The following is a 10,368-nucleotide window of genomic DNA, read 5'->3' as shown; positions in this document are numbered from 1 at the left end:
TAAGTTTTTATTGACTTTCCACATTTGAGATGATGGGATGAGTTAAGAAAATAGAATTACACAGTTGATTACAGATGCTGCATGTTTAAAGTATGCATGGCATTATAACCAAGTCTTTATGTGCTTTGTTTTATTTGATTTCCACAGATTTCTGAAGTCGATTCTGTTATTATCTATACATAGTTACAGTCAATCTAATGTGGAAAATATTAGATGGCTGGCACACATTTCCTCAGTTGGCAATCACTGACTTTAGTGATTGGGCCTTGATTGGTGGTTTACACTGCCTACAAATAGTGGTGAATATCCTTTATTAAATAAAGTCTAGTCAAGTCCATGGACTTTAGAATTAGCCTACCCAAGTTCAAATCCCAGTTTTGCCACTTACCACCTGCATGGGCTTGGGCTCTCTTTTTTAAGCACTTAGTATCTTAGTCACCTCTCTGTACCATTTATTTTGATTTTATCATATCTCTTTGGTGTGTTTGTTTTGAACATAAAGAACCAAACATACAGGAAGTCCTTATAACAGTGGCTGGCACAGAGGAAGAATTAGTTATTATTAATTGATGAAAGCACTGTGTTCAGTGCTGGGGAGAAGAAGATTAAAATAAAGGTAAAATAGAAGAGAATAATTTCCATGTTTGGTTACATAAAATTATGAAAGGAGCATAAGACAAGAAGCAAAAATCACTAAGGATGAGTACATAAATTACATTATATCAGGAAATGACATAAAAAGAGTGGAAAACTTGGACATGTAAAGAAGAGCAGATCCTTGCTAGGATAGTGCAGGTTTGATCCTGTAGGCAAAAAGGACCTGAAAACTTTACAGGAGTGTATCTTGATCTAACTAGGTCAAGCTGGCAATCAGAGGACAGTTTAGAGGAATGCAAGAGCAGACAATTGCAGAGAGCAATTGGGAGGCCTTTGTGTAGGGAGCAAAAAACATGAGAAGACAGGAGTTATATTTGGGGTGGGAAAAAAAAAGCAAATGAAGATTGATTGGAAAATAGGGAGGAGCTGGTTAGACATCACAATAATATATTTTTATTTGCATTGTAACTTCTTGGACCCAAGAGCTCCTGATAGGATACTTAGCTATTTGCATAAAATCCATGATCACCTCAAAGTTAGTGATTAACAAAAACTGTGTCTTGGACTTAAAATTCTCACATTCACCAGAAAATAGAAAGTCATTGCACTTAGTTTTTTCCCTACTGCTGTCCTTCAGGAGTGTATTAGAATAGAACTTCATCGTAAGTTGTCAGAACTGGCAACACTTTAATGGTGATTTTATGGCAAGGTTTTATTACTAAGAACAGAACACCAGATCCTTTTTCCTTCATATGGTTTCAGAAGATTCATTTCTCATTCTAGACCCACTGAAGAGTATTCAATCAAGTTATTGTGACGTTTTCATTGACCAAAATGCCTATTTCTTGTATGCTAGTGGAGCCATCCCTTTGATATTAGACAAAATCAGGATGATTTATGTTTTGTTGGTGGCAATAGAATTTGAAGTTACATATTTCTGATTAGAATAGTGCGGAGTTACAAAATAAACACCAAATGTTTAGTGTAAATAAATACTCAGTAAGTTTTTTGAGGCCCTATATTTTATCACTGTGTTAGATGATATAGGGGCAATAAAAAATGGCTAACAGTACCATTTCTGTAGCCAGTTGATTTAATTCAAATTCTGTTTTCAATCCTAGCAAACCAAATTCAATGACACATTAACAGGATCATCAGTCGTAATCAAGTAGGCATCACTACTTACAAACTCTTTGACCTTGGACAAGTTACAAAACTGGTCTGTGGCTAAGTTTCATTAGGGAAATGCAGAGTGAAACCCCAATGAGATATCATCTTACCCCTAAAAATGGCCTTATTAAAAGGGCCAAAGATAACAGGCATTGGCAAGGAGATAGAGAAAGGGGGACACTTGTACAATCTTGATGGAAATGTAAATTAGTATAGCCATAATAGGAAATTCTTTCCTCAAAAAGCTAAATCCCACTATGAGAATTTACACAAAAAAATTGAAGTCAGCTGGGTGCATGATGCACTCCTGTAATTCCAGAGGCTCAGGGAGCTGAGGCAGTAGGATCCTGAGTTCAAAGCCAGCTTCAGCAAACTTAGCAAGGCACTCAGCAACTCAGAGAGAACCTGTCTCTAAATAAAATACAAAATAGGGCTGGTAACATGGCTCAGTGGTCGAGTGCCCCTGAGTTCAATCTCTGGTACCCGCCCCCCCCCNTATATATATATATATATATATATATATATATATATTTAGTTCTTTTGTATAAAATGGTGAATGTAGTTAATAGCAGAATCATACTCTTCAAAATTGCTATGACAATAAACTTTAAATTTTTTTAGCATGAAAAATGTTAAGTATTTGAGATGATAGGCTATTAACTATTTTGATTTAATTATTCCACATTGTATTCATAAATTCTAATATTGCCTTGTACTTCATAAAACTATACAACTACAAATTGTCAGTTTACAACAACAACAAAGAAAAAGCAATTTTCACTCATTCTCCAAGATATTAAAGAAAGAGGGGGCTTCTATAGGCACCAAACCAGGCAACAGATATTTCTTATGCCAGTCTAAATAGATTTTGAGGAATCTTTTTTTCCATTAGCAGAATTGAGAATGCTGAATGTGGTTGTATGTAGTGATAATAATCTTCAAGCAAAAACCTCACTAGGCAGAAAGAACATGATATTACAAAGTGCTTTGAATTCTTAAAATACCATTTTTTATAGAGCCATAGTAAAATCATTTGCCTCAGTAAATATGAATAATAGTAGCAATAATAAGTGGCTGATTATCATATTTTTCTATTTAGTTTTATGTGTGTTTTAAGAGCCATTTATGAAAAAAAGATAATTTTTCCACGTGAGGTCCAGTGTTATGAAAATGGCACCACTGGAGTCATTTCACAGGGTATTCCGTATTCCCCCTAGGACTCAGAGGGAGTTTATCTGTGGAATTAGAATTTCAATTGAAGACTTTTGCTTGCCTGAGGGCTTAACAAGTAGCCAAGTTAGTAGCTGTAGCAGTCTCCCTGCTTAGAATAACTTCCATCTAATCTAAAAATACCTTTGTAAAGTTATCAATGGAGATGCAAATTTGCCTCACCACACAGCTTAAGAAAGCTCGGACTGAGCAGCCACAAGATACTAGTTTAAAAAAAATGTAATGCACTCCACTATTGTCATGTATGTAAGAAATTAAAAAAAAATAGAATAAAAAAGTAAATAAATAGAAGGATCAGTAGAGGAAAGGGAACAGGGAAAGAAAGGAAGCTTAAGTACTAGGGACTTAATTATTGAGTAAGTTATATTTCATGCATTTATAATTATGTCAGAATAAATCTTAATGTCATGTATGACTATTATGAACCAATAAAACAAATTAAAATAAAAAAATCATCTCATGACACGTAAATTTTAGTGAAGGTGGATTATATATCCTAAAGCCATGTGCAATTATGGGAATTATAGGGCAAACAGGATGTTTACTACTTACATATAGAAAAAGCTGGAAAAAATTTTTTTTTGCTAAATTAATTGAAGATTAAAGAAAATGTTTCCTTGTTGATTATTTTAAAAAACAAAAGAAACTTCTGGGATACCTGTAGGAGTTGCATAAGCCAGAGAGGCCTAGACTCTGACATCTACAGCTAATCATAAATTGATTCTTCAAAGGGGTAACTTGGAAAACAATGTATATCTTCCCAGTCCTGATGCTTCAATTCAGTAGCCATTATGAGTAGGAATGGCCGAACAATAATTTATTCCCTTTGTCCTCAAAGACAAGGAGATAGAGTCATAATTGTCCACAGATGGTCTAGGCCAAGACATTAGCTGGATGACTAATGTTGGCCTGGATAAACAGGATACTCATGCAAGCCCACACTTTGGGTGGGCTTCATCCCCAAGACTAGCTGACCAAGGCCTTAGTCACCACCTCTGCCTCAGATGGCCCACATTCATTCTCAAACATTTCATTTAGGCTATCCCAGAAAGGTAGCTGTCTGGTGCTGTATTAGTGTTCTTAAACATGTAGGAGCTTTTTCAAATTAAACCCAGGGGAAGACAGTCACTGTGAAGAAAAGTTAGAGGAGAAACATAAGAAAGCTCAAGTAAGAATGTTTTTGTCCAAAGTTCAGGGTCTAATGGTTGTCAATCTGAAAGCAGAGTAGACAAGGAGAACCTGCAGTCAAACATTAACTCTACCTGTCATTAATCCTGTCACTCTAGAAAAATGGATGCTCCTAATTCAGCTTCAGTTTCTCTGCAGTAAAATGGGGGAAATCATGACCTTCCTCAAAGTACTAATGGGAAGATTAAATGAAAAACAATAAATGTACCTTAATGTATTTTCAGTTCCTGGGACATGATAAATGCTTCAAAACATAAATTTGAACACAAATTTATATCCCCTCCTTTGTGTTTTCCTTGGTTTGCTTTTATTTAACTGTAAAACATTTTGAGCAGCCTGCAAGAGAAAAATATGCCCCTTCACCCACCTCCATTCCATAGAGGACAGTAGAAAGAAGATTCTGCAGATGCAAAAGCAGAAAGATTTGGGAAATATACATGTAAATTGTGCTGACAAAAATAAATTTTAAGAAAGTAAAGTGACGCCATAAAAATGTTGCCAAGACTGTTCTAAGAAGAGAACAGGCATTTTTATTATTCTAAAGATGTTATGGGCAGCAAAAATTAATAATCGTGATAGAAAAGGGGATAAAAATCTCTTGATCTATCCTGAACTTCAAAAGCAATCCAAGGCACTTTTGATGTTATTGAAGTCATATTTTCCTTTCTGTTGCCCACAAAATTTTTCATTTCATTTGAAAAAAATCTAATTAACATATAGTAATTGTACATATTTATGGGGTACAGTGTGACATTTTAATACCTGCAGATAGTGCAACAGCATTTTTTAAATATTTACTATGAAAGAGTGGATGGAGACCATCCAGCCTCTTTTACAAAGGCAAATAGCCAAGGAAAGGGTTGCATTTGAAATAATGATCACAAAGTAAAAGGGTCCTTCTCCCATGACCTTTGAAATAGGAGGGTCACTATGTGAGAAAGGAAGATCTGTGGTTGTGACTTGACCTTTTTACTATGATTTGTCACAAGGCAGACAACAGCCTTCATATCCTACAAATGATTTCAAGGGAGAGAAAAATGACATCATATTGACTTTCAGACATAGCCAAACATAGTGTTGGGTTGCTGTCCACATTTTTATGGGATGCTCCTTGCTCTCCAGATTGTTTCACATTCCACCGGTGTGACTCTATAGAACAGTATGAGATTGGCCATTTGTTCTTGGCTAACAATATTATTTCCTTATTATTTACAACTCTGCTGTGTTTGCTAGCTGTTTCTCTTTACCTGGGCATTCCACTTGGGCCATGGTTTACCTCTTTGGAGGTTCTTACCATACCAATCAAATATTAAAATTTAAAATGTGAATTCTATATATAGTTTATTTAGTTTCCTTGAAGTCAATGAAATTCCTGATATTTGCCCTAGCCAGTGATTTTCAAATACCACCCCCACACACTTCTTTTTGTTTATCTGGAGAATTTCTTTCTAAATCATCATAGTAACAGTTAAAACAGGACTACTTTGGTTGGGCAAGTTTAGGAAGAAGTGCCCATTTATAATTTTTCTTGCCAACAATGAGGACATCCTTGAATTGAGACTGAGTAATATTTATTATCATGGAATCACAAAGAAGTTGAAAAACTATTGCCAACATTACCTATCACAGCTCACAGAATCAACAAATTCTAAAACAGTAAGACTCCAGACAGAATCCAGCACACATTTCCTATGTGAAGAAAAAGAAACTCAGGGGCAGAAAGGATCCCTAGATCAAGGCTGTACTGTTTGTTGGTGGTAAAGCCAGGCTGTTTCTGATCTCTCATTTCTCAGTGAAATGATCTTTTGTTGTGCTGGTTCCAAGGTTACCAGGGCTTGCCTTTTGGGGGTTGCAGTTTCTGACTACTTACTTTCTCTGAGTTCTGAGTCAGACAAATATTTCTGAGACTTTTGGGAAAATCTGTGCATACTCAACTGTAATTTTAAAATGGAAGTGGCAGCTCTACTTCAATGAGAAAGGCCACAGAGAATCACTTCAAGACCACTCCTTGTCATTCATTACTTTGGGCCACACACTTTTAACTACCTCCCTTCCCCCTCCCCCCCAAAAGGCAGAATTAAAAAGTGTATCTGCTTCTTCAAAAGCAGGGCCTTAGAAAATTTGTCTTTCATCTGCCACAACAGATACCCTTTTCTTAGATTAGCAGTTATGCTGAGAGGTAAGGGTATGTGACACCAGAAGAAAAAGTGTTTTATTATTTCCAGGCTGGAAAACCAGAATACTGATCTATACTAGATACCCAGAGATAACAGGTTATGTTTCTCCAGACCCGATAGCTGCAGAAAGTCAGGAGAGAAGACAATGATTTTAAAACTGAGTCCTTACTTCATTTATTTATTTATTTGCTTTCTTCCACACCCCAAGCACAGTCATGATTTGTCTGTGGCATTTTCTTTGCTTATTAATGATTTCTCTTAGTCCAGTCTTTTTGATGTGTATATGAAGTTGTTGCCTGTTATCCATTCTGGAGACACAATGGGCATTTAGATCTGATGAAGCTTTCTGAATGTTAGGAACTCATGCTCAATTACCTACCACTAAAATACTCAAAAGTCTTAGGATTATGTATAACTAAAATGTTGTATAAAATGTTATATAAAACATCATGTATAACTAAATTTATAAAAAAGAAAAAGTTTCTGGGAAAATCTTAAAATAACTTCAGTTGTGTGTGTTTGTGTGTGTGTATGTGTGTGTTTATATGTGTGTATTCAAATTCTTGCTTCTGAAGAGCAAGAACATTTGTATTATTTGATTTTCTGTGGCAAAATGTTCCATGGTTCCTGTACTTCTGAGGGTTTTAGTGACTGGGTAAGGGAGTATTTTGTTTAAAAGCTTATTCCATTTGCTCTACTCTGCTGAGCTCCCTTCTAATTATTGTTATTGTTGCTTCAATTGTGTGTGTATGTGTGTGTGTGTGTAATTCATTGTGGTATATTCAAACATGGACATAGCATAATTTGGTAGATTTCATTCCCCAATATGCAAGCAGTTCTGGGAAAGAGGTGGGGAGAGAAAAGGAAGGTACTGTAGAATGATGTTGATCAAATTATGTCATGTGCATGTACAGATATGGCATAATGAATCCCACTATTATGCACAATTAAAATGCACCAATAAAAAATTCAATTCTAATTGGCATCTGGTCCTGATCATCCAAAATGTCTGTGGCTGATGATGACAGCAACAACAAAAAACAATTGCCTTATTCCACTTTAAAAAAAAATTTAGTAGAAACACCTATCCCTTCTCCCCCAAATGATCACGGTTAACAACCAAGTACAGGAGGCCTTGCTCTTTAGTAGGAGTTTATAGGTTGTGCTTTTCATGCATGCAGCAGGATGGCCAGTTCCTCCTAAGTTTTAAGAAAACATGAAAACCACAAAGAATGTCTGAAATTATTTTCTCTTGGTTGGTGGGACAGATGCCTTTCCTCAAGGAAAATGCCTTAGGCCAAAACAAAGCCAAATTCGTTCAAAATATATTGTTTGGTAATTGCACAGACTCTGGATTTCATAAACTTTACTTTCAATGCAAGGATTTCACTTTTCTAGGAAAGGTTCATATGTGAAATGGAACAGGCACACAGGCAGAGGATGAAGTGTTAAAGAGAGCTGACAATGCCAAAGGCTAAGGCAGTTCAAACAACCACTACACAAGTACATTGAAAGGCAACCAGCCAATGTGGGTGTGATTTTTGTCTAGGGGTCATTCAGGAGCACCTGGCTGGCTTTATTTATAATGCAATTGTCAAATCAATCTGTAGAATATTGATGAGGTGAAACACAGAGGTGGAGTATTATTCTAGATCATCTGTAACTTTTCAAATACAACCTTCATGCTGAAATTCCAGGGAGAATGTAAGTGACTCCAATAAAGAAACCTGTCAGTCAGTCAAGTGTGTTTATTTATTATCCCCCTGTGCCAGGCACTGTTCTAGCCAATATGAAATGATACAAAATAAAGAGTAGTCATCACCCTTACAGTCTCGTTAGAGCAAATGGATTAAAACTGCAGACACACATACACTCCACGTGGGTGGTCAGGAAACTCAATTCTATGGATATGCAACAACCTCAATTAGAAAAGTTCTGATTAGAAAACTAAAGTTATAAAATTGGAAAGACTGAAGAATAATGACTTATATTATAAATAGATGAAAATGGATTCAGAAGGCATGTCTTTTATATGTCCCATTATGCTATTAAAATGGAGAACCACTCCCCTTCTGCACACATTTACAAAACACCTTTAGAACACATTTATTGTGCAAATATGGATTCCCAGGAACGATGTGAATGAGCTGGTAAGTTGAATAAAATAAAAAAGCTGTATCCACTAAAATGTAAAATCCTTAAAGTCAAAGATCCACTACTCTGAAGATAGAAATGGGAAAGGGGGAAAAATGAAGGGGACTGATTGGTAAGGATTTCAAAGGGCAAATAAGCCCAGAATTCATTATTTAATTTTCTTTCATATTTTGCGTTTTAGTATGGGGATGGAACCCAGAGCCTCCCATAGGCTAAGCACATGGAACTACTTCTCTAGCCCCCAAATTTTAAGAAGGCAATAAGGAGAATAGAATATACCAAGCAGAGAAGTCTTGTTGGTTGTTCTCAGTAGGTGTCCAAGTACAGAAAGAGGGCTTGGCATTTTAGCTTGGCAGAGGAAGAGCCAGCTCCTGGTTTGGTCTAGCAGTATATCTCTGCTCAAAATCCACTTCTTAGTTTTAGGAAGGTTAGTATCTCTCATCGCTGCCCCAGCCCAAAGGCCCAGGTGGTTGGATTGTTTGCACTGACTTGCTTAACAAAAGGTTGGGTGACGCTTCTGATATGCCTGCCTTGACACTTGTGTGATATTATCATTTTTTTCATTGTGATTTCTTTTTTTATTTCCCTCCAAGGCTTCACTTTTTTATTTCATTTTCTGACTCTCTGCTTGTGCCTTCAACACTTCCACACGGATTTTCTGCTCCTCGATAAGGAAAGTACACTTGATCCTGTCACAGACACATGTAGCACACATGGAACCATCATAGGCCCCGCTGACATGTTTTTTCGTTTTAAACAACCTCCTGAGAATTTTTAGGTCTCAGCACAAACATCTCAAGTGGGGCCGGGCACGTGCCACACGCGGATTTTGGTGCTTTCTCAAGCATCTTGCTATAAAGGCAAAGGAGTCTCTTACCCCGGGTTCTGGGAGGCTTCATTGTGGTAGAGGCTGTAAGGTGGGAAAGCTTATGAATGTATGTCTAATGACGGGCCCTTATGCGTGTCCCTAGACATGATTTCCAGTAGAGCCTGATGTTAATTTAATATTAACCAAATAGTATTCAAGTTTCCAGAGACTTTGGCCCCAGTTCTTATTTAGCACAGTGCCTGACACAGTAGTCATTCAATAAATACAGGACTGTATTTATCCAACTATTTTGGCTGTTTGACTTTACTTTTGCTTTCTGCATCCTGTTTCAGAGATGCTTATTGGAGGGAAATCTTTGAATTCAATTTCCCTTTTTCCTTCAGTCCAGAAAGTCTGGCCACGGGTCCTGGCATAGTCCTTTGGGACCAGGGATCCCCTTGGAAATAAATGACGAGGAATAGGAGCGCAGGAGGAGGAGGGTCCGCAGGAAGTTCTTTCCCACTTCTTTCTGCCTTCGCAGCACCCTTCGCCACCCCCCTCGTGCTCTGTACTTGGGGACAGGGGCGCCCTAGGAAAGGAAACCGGGGGCCGCCCTGGCGGCATTCCTCGCCGGGCCGTGTGGGTCCTGTCTGCAGTGAGCCCCGCAGCACCCCGGGTCTGTGCCAGCACCTGTTGGACAGCCAGCTGGCGGCCCGGCCGGCGCGAGCGGCCACGGCCGAGGCTGCCCCTCCCAGAGGTGCCGACCCCCTGCCACCCCCTCCGCAGCCCGCGGGACTGCAGCTCGGCCTCCCCGCTCCCGCCAGACGCTCGGCCCACGGCCCCCACCGCCTCCCGACCAGCCGCGGCAGGGGGAAGGTAGAGAAGGGGAGGGGACAAGCCAGATCCTCCCGGCCGCCCGGCCTTCCCTCTCCGCCCCGCGCTCTCCGAGACGCCGCGCGGAGCCCCGAGGTTAGCGCCGAGCGCCAGGCGTGGGGGAGGGAGCGGGGCCGCCGGACGGCCCGCGCGCCGGAGCGTGCCACCTCC

The 10,368-nt window shown here is 38.8% G+C and overlaps 1 pseudogene; it reads right to left on the bottom strand.

Annotated features, from left to right (window-relative positions):
• Window positions 1-8,095: 8,095 nt before the first annotated feature.
• LOC125619838 lies at window positions 8,096-9,667 on the bottom strand (annotated as a pseudogene).
• Between the last annotated feature and the right edge of the window lie 701 nt (window positions 9,668-10,368).

This window comes from Marmota marmota, unplaced genomic scaffold (genome assembly GCF_001458135.2).
Source record: "Marmota marmota marmota unplaced genomic scaffold, marMar, whole genome shotgun sequence".
Taxonomy (NCBI): Eukaryota; Metazoa; Chordata; class Mammalia; order Rodentia; family Sciuridae; genus Marmota; species Marmota marmota.
Note: the sequence above shows the minus strand (reverse complement) of the source record. Positions and strands in the feature narration are given on the sequence as shown.